The 12,779-nt window shown below is 39.6% G+C and overlaps 2 pseudogenes; one reads left to right on the forward strand and one right to left on the reverse strand.

Annotated features, from left to right (window-relative positions):
• Window positions 1-234: 234 nt before the first annotated feature.
• On the forward strand, window positions 235-1,253 carry LOC118729365 (annotated as a pseudogene).
• A 5,019-nt stretch (window positions 1,254-6,272) lies between these two features.
• On the reverse strand, window positions 6,273-6,981 carry LOC118729366 (annotated as a pseudogene).
• Window positions 6,982-12,779: the final 5,798 nt, after the last annotated feature.

Raw genomic sequence — 12,779 nt, forward strand, 5'->3', positions numbered from 1 at the left:
AAGGACAATTAGGTGGGGAAAGCCTGGGGCGGGCGGGTGGGAGTGGGCTGGAGGGGTTAATGAGGGAAAAGAGGACATTTGTAATACTTTCAACAATAAAGATTTTTTAAAAAGAGAGAGAGAATATCAGTGATGGAGATGACATGCTATTCCTGTTTGCAATTCAGTTTGTTTCTGAGCAATGCTTCTAAGAGTCCTGGTGATCCTACCTCTTGTCCCCCGTTCCTACCTACCTTTGTGCTCTGGAGGCCCAGAGTTATCCATGGCTGCGATTGTGCTACTTGATGCTCCACACAGACAGGTCAGGACAAAAAATAATATCCAAGAACATTTTGGCACTAACAACGTGATCCTTAGCAAGAAAGGTGGGCAGTTCATTCCAACCTATGAGATTTCCAAGGAAATGGAGAGCCAAGGCAGTGTAAAGGAGAACACACACAAAAAAATAAACTTGTTAAATATGATCAGAGCCATGCAGTTGAATTAAACACGGTAAATGAATAAATCACAAAGACGCCCAATAGAAGATTGCTTCAAAGTTGGCAGGCTACCATTGGCAGGTTTCAAAAACCTACAGGGATGCCCCAAGGAAGAGAAGAGGGCCACCGAGTCCTGAGTTGGTGGCCGCTGCATCTGCTGTTGCATATTCGATCCCTTTTGTCAAGCAGACAACTAGCTGCTCAGGCAGCCCCAGCAGCATGAGGAAGACTCAATGGCACAGAAAGATGGAGAAAGGCCTAGTATGAGATCCAGTACCATGATATCACATATGAAAGTTGCCAGATGTGCCACAGCTAGAGTTAGAACAAAACCCGTTCATCAGATTTAGTTTGATGAAGGGTCTGACAATTACGTGGTCCAGGATAAGATTACTGATCTTAGAAAAGCTTTTAGGAAAAATATATTCAGGGCAGAGAGACTTAATATTTTTTTTTATCTTAAGGCAGCTATTGAAGAGGCACCTGAAACAACAACCTTACTTTGGTATGTGGAATTTGCTAAGCAGTTAGCTGTAATAAATGAAGAGTCCTTTCAGAACATTTTGAAGAGATGATCTGGTGGACGGAACAGGGGAGACTGTGGGAGTTCCCAATTAACTATGAAGCAGTTTTGATGATGATGGTTCAGAATTTCAAGAACATATATTTCTGGATAAATACCTGGAGGATTTTCCAAAACAAGGGCCAATTTGCCACTTCATGGAATAAGTGACCTGTGTGTGGCCTTTCCAAAAACCCATAGCTGCGTGTTAGAAAGTAGAACACGTGGAGTGTTTTAAAGGTTATTTTAATTTTAAAAAAAAGAGGATATAGGTGATGGAGAGATTAATTACTATTAAGATGATTAAGGCAGTTTTATAGGAGGTTGCAAATGGACATACTAGTAACTTATTCATAATGGGCACAAAGAGGGCGGAATCAAAAATGATGTAAAAAACAACAAGAAAGCCCTCTGTATGGGAGAACATATTTGCAAATGTTATCACTGATAAAGGTTTAATCTCCAACATCTACAGACAGCTTATACAACTTAATAAAAGGAAGATAAATGACTCAATTAAAAAATGGGCAATGGATCTAAATAGAATCTTCTCAAAAGAAGACAGAAGGAAGGCCAAGAGGCACATGAAAACATGCTCAAAGTCACTAATTATCTGAGAGATGCAAACCAAAACAACAATGCGGTACCATCTCACACCTGTCAGAATAGCCAACATCAACAAATCAACAAACGACAAGTGTTGGCAAGGTTGCGGAGAAAAAGGATCCCTCGTGCACTGCTGGTGGGAATGCAGACTGGTGCAACCACTGTGGAGAACAGTATGGAGCTTCCTCAAAAAACTGAAAAATGGAACTCCCATTTGACCCAGTAATCCCACTCCTAGGAATATATCCCAAGAAGCTAGAAACATCAATCAGAAAGGATATATGCACCCCTATGTTCATAGCAGCACAATTTACATAGCTAGAATTTGGAAACAGCCGAGGTGCCCATCAGCAGATGATTGGGCAAAAATGATGTCAAAGCTTTTATTTCAGGAGACCGAAATAATGGTGTTGGCACTGACAGAAATAGAAACCTGGAAATTATGGTAATATTAACTTTGCATCAATTTCATAATTGATATAGGCTGTGATAAGCCAACTGTTTTCGATTCAGTGCTAAATTCTGTAGCACGGCTATAAAACATAACACATTTGTTTTTTAAGAGTTAACCTCATTTAACTCAAGATGTTAAACTCAAATGGTGCTTAAATGAGGAAAGAATGAGGAAATGTATCCCCATTCAGTTCTTCTTGGATGTAAATGTTCTGGAAAATGTGAATAAACACTTAGCTTTGCTAACATGTATTGTCTTAGGAGCCATCTGTAGTACCGTACCTTTCAGAAAGTTTTGGAGGTGGTGTAGAAATAAAAATTTAACTATAATCTTGAAAAATTTTAACTATATCCCTGGAAAAGTTTGATAATAATCACAACATACATAAAAACATAGACATATGAGAAGAAGAACCTAATTGTACTGCAACAGAACTTCGGCACACATGAACTTCGGTCTAAGGAAAGAAAAACCTAAGCCAACTCCATGAAGTCTTGGAAAATATGTACAAAGACGTTGCCAGTAACATTACATTCCAATCGGTAACACATGCTTTTCTTGAGGTTAAAATTATTATTTTAAATAAGTCAGCAAAGACAATAAAAACTTTGCAGATGCTATTATTTTTTAAGTTTCTTATTAATGCTGTAATTCAAACTCCCCTCCCCCAATAAGGTTCTCTGGGCTGGAAACTCTAAACTGCTTGCTGTTTTTTGTAGACTGGATAAGGCACTTTCATCTCTCAAGACCCGTTTGTTTTCTCCTCTGAGAAATAAGGGTAACACTTGACTTTCTCTCTCCCTGTCCTTTTCCCAGCCTCTCATTCTCTTTCCCTTCTTTCTTCCTCCCTTGAACTTTTATTGAAGACATTCTTTGCATCCTAGCTTAGACTCTGACATTTTAGCCAGAATACTATAACGCTTAACAAGTCTCTCTATCCCCAGTATTATTGCCGCCAAAGTCATTCTCAAGAAACCACCTGAGTAATGAATCTAAAATTCCAGTGTGACTATATTCTTTCATGGTCTAATAAAGATAATTCTACCAATCTGGCTCCCACTGACCTTTCCATAGCTTCATCTCAGGCCACTTCCCCCCATTCTCTCATCCCAGTTACTGCCAATACATTCTCAATGTAGTGAGAGCCCTCTCTTTTTTTGCACAAGCAAGCTCCTACATGTTCTTCAGACTCTCATCAATTGTCCTTTCTTCTGAATGACCTTACAAAAGAGTCAGTCTTTTTCTTCTCTCTAGTCACCATGTTATCAGAGGGGAGTGTGTCTTATCTCCCCTCCCAGTTACTGCTATGGGTGGTGTTCTTGCTATATCCCAAGAAAAGGGATTTTTCTGAGACTCCCACTGGAAGCTGAGATACAGAAGAAAGCTTTATTTTCATGGAATCGCACCCCTGGGTTTCCATAGTCCCATGTCCCTTCCTTCAGTCATAGAAGAACTAACTGTAGGTGAGGTTTCAGTAGAGCCAAAATCAAAGACACTGTCCAGAGTCCCTTTCCATATTTTCCTAGTCCAATACAGCATCAGGCTAGCTTAGCTTGTGTTTCTGGCTGCAGTCCATCAACCCATTGCCAGTGGGACCCACATGGCTGTGGGCCATAGAGGCGAATGCAAGAGCGTGTACCTCGAACAAGAGTCCCAGGAGCCCAAAGAGTGAACTCCTTTGTTTAGGGGATTGTGTATTCCCAAATGCTTGCATGCTTGCAGTGGCCATGCCCATTCTGGCCAACCGTCTGTGTCCCCAGGTTGATTAACAGGTAAGTACCTTCTCCATTCACCCCATTTTTACTGGGCTTGTGACTATTCTTGCCTTTGTTGGATCCCTTCCCTCTCTGGGGAGTGTGAAATTATAGCTTCCTAGTGATGCTGCCCAAATGACACGCCCATAATATCTGGTATTCCTATTATTAATAACTAGCTAATTAAAATGGTATTAACCATGCTTGGCATTTGACTCTATGTAATACTTATTTAATTGTATTACTCAATAATAATAATGATAATAATAATAGTAATAATAATTATTATTACTATTATTATTATTATTATTATTATTATTATTATCTCTTTCAGCCCTGGGCACAGTGCCTTGCACAAAATGGGTGGTCAATAAATATGTGTTGAGTTGTGAGTATTTTAGTGATTTTTAAAAAAATATATTTTATTGATTTTACACAGAGAGGAATTGAGAGGGACAGAGAGTTAGAAACATCCATGAGAGAGAAACACCAACCAGCTGCCTCTTGCACACCCCCCACTGGGGATGTGCCCGCAACCAAGGTACATGCCCTTGACCGGAATTGAACCCGGGACCTTTCAGTCCGCAGGCTGACGCTCTATCCACTGAGCCAAACCGGTCCCGGATTAGTGATTTTTATTTGGAATTGAACTACATAAGTATTCTCAATTTTCAACATCTTTTTTTTTTTTTTTAATAAATCTAGGAATCACAGAAAATTATAGGAGTAGGAAACTTATTTTAGTATTTCTTAATCTAAAAAAGTTATGTCTAAGATGTGATTCTCTATGATTTCATGTATTGATAATTAAATAAAGAGTAAAATTTATGGCCATTTTAAAGTAAGGAGAAATTCTTGGGCTTCTCGGTGCTAAGAAGGCATTGGACAATTGTTCGTATTATGCATTCCTGTGCTATTTCAGTCCCCCCAAATCAACACATCTGTTTCCTGCCCTAGAGAAAATTCTTTGCTCACCTGTAGTTTGACTTTGTTTTATGTCTTCTGACATGTACTTGGAAAGCTTGTGTGACACGTTTTCCTATAAATTTGACTACAGCTTTCATTGAGCCAACTTGACCACTTTGCCTTATAAAAACAGTATAAATTCCAGGATCTAATTGGCACAAGGATTACTTTTCCAGAGATGAAGCCAGATGCAGAGCAGATCCCCAGTTATGTTCTCTTGGCTAGGATTTTTCTTGTTTCTTTTTTTCCTCCCTAACAGCATCTCTTTGAACAATATTAGGAAATGGAGCAAAAAAATATTTATGAGGGGTAGTTGAGCTAATAATTTAAAGAAATACATAGAAAATGTTATCTTTACTCTTTTAAAATGCTTATTTTTTTCCCAGCACCTATAAAAGTAAAAAAAAAAAAAAATACTTTTAAAATGCAGATTAATGGCTATAGCTTACTCTAGATAGTTTTAAGTATTAATATGTAAGTGCAAATTTTAAAAACTTATATAGCTGTTAAAAGAATCATCTTTACCCTGGCCGGTTTGCTAAGTCGTTAGAACATTGACCTGCAGACTCAGTTGTAGGCCCCAGTCAGGAACATTATGGGAGGCAACCAATCAATGTGTCTCTCTCACATCCATGTTTCTCTTTCTCTTTCTCCCCCTCCTTCCTCCCCTCTGCACTTTTTAAAACACACACACACACACACACACACACACACACACACACACAAGAAAAACAAACAAACAAACAAAAAACCCTCCAAGGAGCTAATGGAAAGCAAAACTATGTAGCTGAAAATACTGAACAGAGATTTTAGCTGCCTCTAAATTAGTTTGGCTAAATACCAAGTATTTTGGAAGGACTGCAACTTTTATATAGTTCTGATGAAAATGCAAAATGCTAAGCCACTTTTGAAAAGTTAGATGGGTGTGTTTTTTAATAACGTTAAACATCCAACTGACATACAACTCAATCATTTTACTCATAAGTATTTGCCAAAATAAAATAAAACATATGAAAAATTAGAGATGAATGTTCATGGCAGTTATATTTTTTAAAATATTTTTTACTTAATAGGCACATAATCCATTTTTATTGAATATACTTACAAGTAAAAAGAAAATTTTGCCTAGTCCCACCATTCATAGTTAACCAGTTCACACTTAGTATGCATCTTATCAGATTTACTTCTTTTTACACACATATATACAAATATTTAAAAATATGTGATCATACCATGAATACCATATATAATGGTACCTTGGTGTCTATTTAGATCTGTACCTTATTTGGTATGCATATAGTTCTGTATCATTAAAACTGCTTAGCCTTCTGCTTGGTAGATACACTGAAGTGCATGTAATTCCATGTTACTGGACACTTTGTTTCACCAATATTTAGATATTGTAAACAATGCCTAAAACATCTTTGTACCACTCTGTCTGGTATAATTAATTTCTTAGGATGAATCCCTGAAAATGGAATTGCAAGGTCTAAGAGATAGTGAGCATTTTTAATCTCTATGAGGTTGTCTTTAAAATGTATCTGTTACATCTTGCTTCCAAATTCCCGTGTGTAGCCAGTGCCCAGGCTGCAGCCTTCAGCACAGGTGCAGGTGGTCAGATGCCCCAATCAATGCTCCTGCCCAATCTGTCAGCCTTTAGGCAGTGGAGCAGCTGAGGCACGACCTGGAATTCAAATATTCTCTTGGCTCCACAGGAGCAAGCTGGAATATCCTTTCCTTGAGTTATATTTTGCCAGATATCCCAATAGGGGCAATTCCTCTGCCATTTCTGAAAATCTCTCTGGTGCCGGGGCTATTTTCATTTTAAATCTCTGGAAAATTTTAACTTCTCTTGTTACGTGTTTTGCCATAGAATCCAATTCTTCCTCAGGTGATTCATAATGCCCCCTATAATCTCTGATTCATTTTTTTTTCCCTGAAATTTCAGGTGCAGTCTCATCTTCTGTTTCCATTATGATGTCAACTAATGGGAAGTTGTGGTCTGGGATTGTGCTGTCCAAATTATCTGCATGCAAGCCTGCTTATGTCCCCATCTCCAGTCTGGTGATTCTTAGTGCTATAATGTTCCTTATGATTGGATGTTTTGGAGCTTAAACAGCCACAAACCCTGCAGAGAGGAGCCCCATTGTTGATCTGGAAGCACAAGAGTCACCTTATCATTGGAAGAGGATCCTCAGAAGGCATCTCCTATGAGTAAAAGTCCTTCCCTGGGTAGCTGATTTCTAAGAACTTGTTGGGGAACTGCTCACTGCACAGCCACCAGGTCAGGTGCCACCTCTGCAGAGCCCAACCCACCTCCTTGCAGCTGGGGCTGCCATGCCCAGAGTGCGCTCTGACGATGCACCACCCTCGCCAGAAGGCAAAAGCTGGGATCTGGCATTTTTAGTTTTATTAGTCACAAACTGGAAGCAACCCAAATGTCTAACCTGGGAAGGATTAAACAAATTTTGGTATATCTATACAAGGGAACACTACTGAGCCATAAAAATGAACAACTATCAATACACTCAACAACATGGATGGACCCCAATGAGTGAAAAATGCAAGCAATAAAACAGTGTATACTATATTTTTTGTATTTATATAAAATTAGGCAAATTTCAAATTAACCTATGGCAACAGAAAGTAAATCTCAGCCAGTGCCTGGTGAGGCAGCAAATTAGGGTGTAAGGGAGGAGCTACGAAGGGCCAGAGGAAAGTTGGAGGTGACAGGAATATGAATTTTATTGGTGTGGCAATAGTATCAGGGGTGAATCTATATGCAAATAGCATCAAACTATACTCGATGTGGAGTTTATTGTTTTTTAATTACACCTCAACAACCTTTTGTTTTAATATTTTTCTATCATTTGTTAAAACACATGCACCTGCTTTACTTGGTCTTTTCTCACAGCAAAATTTAATTTTTTCACTGAGACTCAAAAGTCAATATTGGTGATTGGTCATCTTGAGCTGTATAGAACCCTACCTTGAACTACCTTGAGGCATGAGGAGGTCATTTTCCTATTTCCATTATTCTCAAGGCAAATATACCGATCTTCATAAAATGTTTTCACCAAATGTATTATAGTCCAGTGAAATGGGGATGATAGCATTATAATTAGCTAGTTATTAATAATAGAAAAGAAGCAAGATATTATAAGCATGTCACTTGGACAGCTTCACCAGGAAACTGCAACTTTATACTCCTCAGGGATCCAACAAAGGGAAGATAGACATGTGCCCAGTAAAGTTGGGATAATTTAGGGGAAGAAACTTTTCTGTCAGTCACACTTGGGAACAGACATCATTGGCCAGAATGGGCATAACCACTGCAAGCACATGAAGGTTTGGAATACTTAATTCCCTGAACAAAGATGTTGGCTCTCTTAGTTCCTCTTGGCACACTTGACTCATGGCTCAGGCTTGGCTTTCTGGCATCCTCCCATGTACCCCATGGCCATGCAGACCCCATATGCAATGGACGAATAGACCACAACTAGCCAGATGCTGTACTCGACCCAGGTCCAACATGGAAAGGAAACTCTGGACACTGGCTTTGATTTTAGCTCCACTGAAACCTCAGCTACACTTCTATGACTAGACTAAGGGAAATGGGACTTTGGAAACCAAGGGGTGTAATTCCATGGAAATAAAGGCTTCGACTATATTGCATCCTCCTGTGGGAGTCTCAGAAAATTTATTTTCTCAAGATATCTCAAAGAACCTACTTCCAATAGCAACCAGAATAGACAAGCCATGCTCTTCTCAGCTAATACTGACACAAAATGAACCTAGGAGGTAATGTAATTGGCATTATTGATTACTAGAGGCCCGGTGCATGAAAATTCATGCACTGGAGAGGGGGTCCCTCAGCCTGGCCTGCTCCCTCCCACAGTTCAGGAGCCCTCAGGGGTGGGAGGCGAACCAGCGATCAGGGGGAGGCGACCTTCCTATCACACCTCTGCTGTTGCCACTGCCGGCAGTGCAAGCCTTGGCCGGCCCTGGTTACCTGAACTTGGGCAGCCACCATCTGAGACTTGCCTGTACGTCGGGTGGTTCCTGGGTGGCTGGGGAGTTGAAGGGACTGGGGGACTCCAGAGGCAGGTGCCCTGCCCCACCCTCAAAAATGGTGGCACCCAGTATTACCTAACTTTAAAATATTATTTTTCACAACACTAATTATGAGAGGTACATTACACTATTTTTTTTTTAGATTTAAAAAATTGTAAAACATATACTTTCTTTAACAAGGCAATATTAGAGTCTATCTAAAAACTTAAGAATCCTTAAATTATCAGATCATTAATGACACTGTCTTGTAAAAAGAAAAAGAGATAAATGATTTCACAGATAGAGCAAGGACTAGTGCATAAATTGAATGGTGCAAAAAGTTCACCAACTTTACAAAACTTATGCATAAGAATTTGGTCACCACTGTCAGTTCAGATAGTTCTTATACTATTTTATATCATGGTGTTTGTTTAGTTTGCTTAAAGTGTTTTTATATAACTTATAAGATTTAATCCTAACAAATTCTTCATAAAGTGTAGAGTGAAAAAGTATTACTTTTTTATAGCCAGAAAAGTAAAGTTTAAAAATACCTGGTGCAGCCCACAACATATTTATTTAGTAGCAAAGCTTCAGGTATATAACTTTCAAACCAACAGATTTCAGTTTTCCAAACATTTTGCTTCAAAGTAAAACATTGCCATGTATTGTTAATATGTATGTAAGAATAAAGACTTGGACAAAATTATTACAATCTCTATCTACACACTATTTATCTCTAAAGATCTTGGAACTATTGACAAATGTGTTTTTTATTGTGGTTAAATGAACGGACAAGCCTCATTTTAAAATATGGAAATTCAAAGTCCAGGGAGGCAATTTTTAATTTTGTTCCAATCTGAGTCTAAGCCTGGGAATATTCCTGAGAGTCTGAATGCTCGAAATACCAACCTCTGCAGCTGTGGCTGGGACTGGGAGCACAGCGGTGGGGCTATTAGGTAATGACATCGGCTAGAAAGTGTCTTCTGTTACCACAAGGTAGCCCACACAATCCATTCAAGAATCAATTAATTTGGGTTGGCTTTCTACTAGTGACTTAGTGAAATCCAAACAAGCATATTTTAATCATCACCTGAGGATATGTTTTCGTTGATTTTTAGAGAGGAAGGGAGAGAGAAAAATAGTGAGAGAGAGACAGATAGAGAGAGCCATAGAGGGGAAAGAGAAACATGTATCAGTTGTCTCCTTTAATGGCCCCTGACTAGGGATCAAACCCTGACCAGGAATGGAACCTGCAACCTTTTGGTGGATGGGATGATGCTAAAACAATTGAGCCATCCAGGTAGGGTTAAACAAATATCTTCAATATGTGTATTTTTAAATTAGCACTTTCTCTTTTAACAAATCCAGGTATAAAACTTTGCTTAAGATTTTTTTTTTTTTACCTTATTAAAGCTAGGTATAGTTTTTACTAATATCTAAAGAAGAAACCTAGCCGAAACCGGTTTGGCTCAATGGATAGAGCATCAGTTTGAGGACTGAAAGGTCCTAGGTTCGATTCCGGTCAAGGGCATGTACCTTGGTTGCGGGCATATCCCCAGTAGGGGGTGTGCAAGAGGCAGCTGATCGATGACTCTCTCTCATCGATGTTTCTAACTCTCTCTCTCTCTCCCTTCCTCTCTGTACAAAATCAATAAAATATATTAAAAAATAATAATAAAAAATAAAGAAGAAACCTATATAGAATTTAAAAAAAAATCCAATAATACAGAAAATGATATAAAAATTGAGGATATTATATTATTCTGAGGTGAGGAACATGTTAAACAGAATTAAACATTAGAAAAGAAGTTAGTATGCCATCATTTTGAACTATTTTAAATTTTTTTCCTTTGGAGTAGTTTCTATATTTTTAGGATTTGAGCAAGTATGGAGAAGTAAGTTATATATATATATATATATATATATATATATATATATATATATATATAATTTTTCTCTTACATTAAAAAAACTATATCACTAAGTTTTTATATCTCATGTCAAGTGAGGAAATGGATAGTTATTTGTGATACCATTGTAATTAGCTAGTTATTAATAACTAGAGGCCCAGTGCACAAAATTTGTGCATGGGGTGGAGGGGTCCCTTCAGCCCCGCCTGCACCCTCTCCAATCTGGGATCCCTCGGGAAATGTCTGACTGCCAGTTTAGGCTTGATCCCAGACACCCCAGATCTAAACTGGCAGTCGGACATCCCTCTCACATCCCTGGACTGCTGGCTCCAGCTGCTCACCTGCCTGCCTGCCTGGTCGCCCCTAACTGCCCACCGCTGCTGGCCAGATCACCCCCAACTGTCCTCTCCCTGTTGGCCTGGTTGCTCCTAACTACACCCCCACCAGCCTGGTTACCTTTACTGCCCCCTTGCCAGCCTAATTGCCCCCAACTGTCCCTGTCTGCTGGCCTGGTTGCTCCTAACTACCCACCTGCTGACCTGGTTGCCCCCAACTACCCTCCACTGGCCTAGTCACCCCTTACTGCCCCCCCACCAGCCTAATCACCACCAACTGCCCCCTCTGTTGGCCTGGTCACCCCAATGCCCTCCCCCCTGCATCTCTCCCCCCCCCCCCTTCTTTGGCCTGGTCGCCCCACTCAGCCTGCTTGTTCAGTCATTTGTTCATCCCTCACTAAGCCCCTGCTGTCTTGGTCATAAGCAGCCATCTTGTGAGGTCATGAGGGTTAATTTGCATATTACCTCTTCATTATATAGGCTAGGAAAGGAGCAAAGGGAAGGCCAAACATTTTAGCATGTCATTTGGGCAGCTTCACCAGAAAGCTAATTTACACTCCCCAGAGGTCCAGCAAAGGGAAGAGGGAAGAGGGAAGACAGATTCATGCTCAGTAAACTTGAGGGGACTAGGAAGGTGCTTGCTGTTAATCACACCTAAGAATGGCCAGAATGGGCATGTCCACTGCAAGCATGCAACATTTGGGAATACATAGTCCCCTGAGTCAAGGAGTTTACTCACTTGGGCTCCTGGGACTTAATTCCCTGAAAAAAAAAGTTTGTTCTCTTGGTTCTCTTGGGATTCCTGTGACTCAGAGCTTCCGGGGTTCTGTTGCTCCTGCTTCCCTGCATTCACCCACATAGCCCACCGCCATGAGGACCTCATTACACAATGGCCTGATGGACTGCAACTAATCTGATGCTGATCTGGACTGGCACCAGCATGGAAAGAAAACTCTGGACACTGGTTTTGCTTCTGCCTTTAAGACACCCCAGCTACATGTCTTTTATGATTGGACAAAGGGAAATGGGACTTTGGAAGCCCAGGGGTATAATTCCCTAGAAATAAAGCTTTCTACCATATCTCATCCTCCCCTCGGTGCCTCTGGAAATGCTTATTCCAGTGGTACCCCAAGAACCCTATTCCCATGAGGCCCATTTTTCTCCAATAACAGTTGCAGAGGGCAGCTGGCTTGGTTTAACCTCATTGAATATTGCAGATGCAGTCTTATGAGCTCATATTTACTAAAAATAATAATGGAAGGATAGGCCCAGAAAAAAAAAAAACAGTGCACTTTTAATTTTTATTGTAAATTATTAGCTTTTCATGTAAGCTAAAATGATATTTCAGATTTTTTTTCTAGAAAGTCCTGCCATTCTCATGTTTAAAACATCAACTTGTTGTTAATTAGATAATTTAAATGGTTTCTTAAGGAGGGAGATAGGGAGAGAAACAAGAGTTAATATTTTGGACAAAGCAGCTGTCAATTATCAAAGATGTCTGTCCATTGATGTTGTACTGAAAATACCAAAGTTTATGCTAAATGTATGTATATGACTGTTTTTCTCTGGAACTGTAATTTTCACTTGTAAGGATAAATTTCCTAATATAGCATTTAATTTTACTAGGTTAAAATTGTGTCTCTCCAAAGCATGAGTGTGT

The sequence above is a fragment of the Pipistrellus kuhlii genome, unplaced genomic scaffold (assembly GCF_014108245.1).
Source record: "Pipistrellus kuhlii isolate mPipKuh1 unplaced genomic scaffold, mPipKuh1.p scaffold_m20_p_3, whole genome shotgun sequence".
NCBI classification, from domain to species: domain Eukaryota; kingdom Metazoa; phylum Chordata; class Mammalia; order Chiroptera; family Vespertilionidae; genus Pipistrellus; species Pipistrellus kuhlii.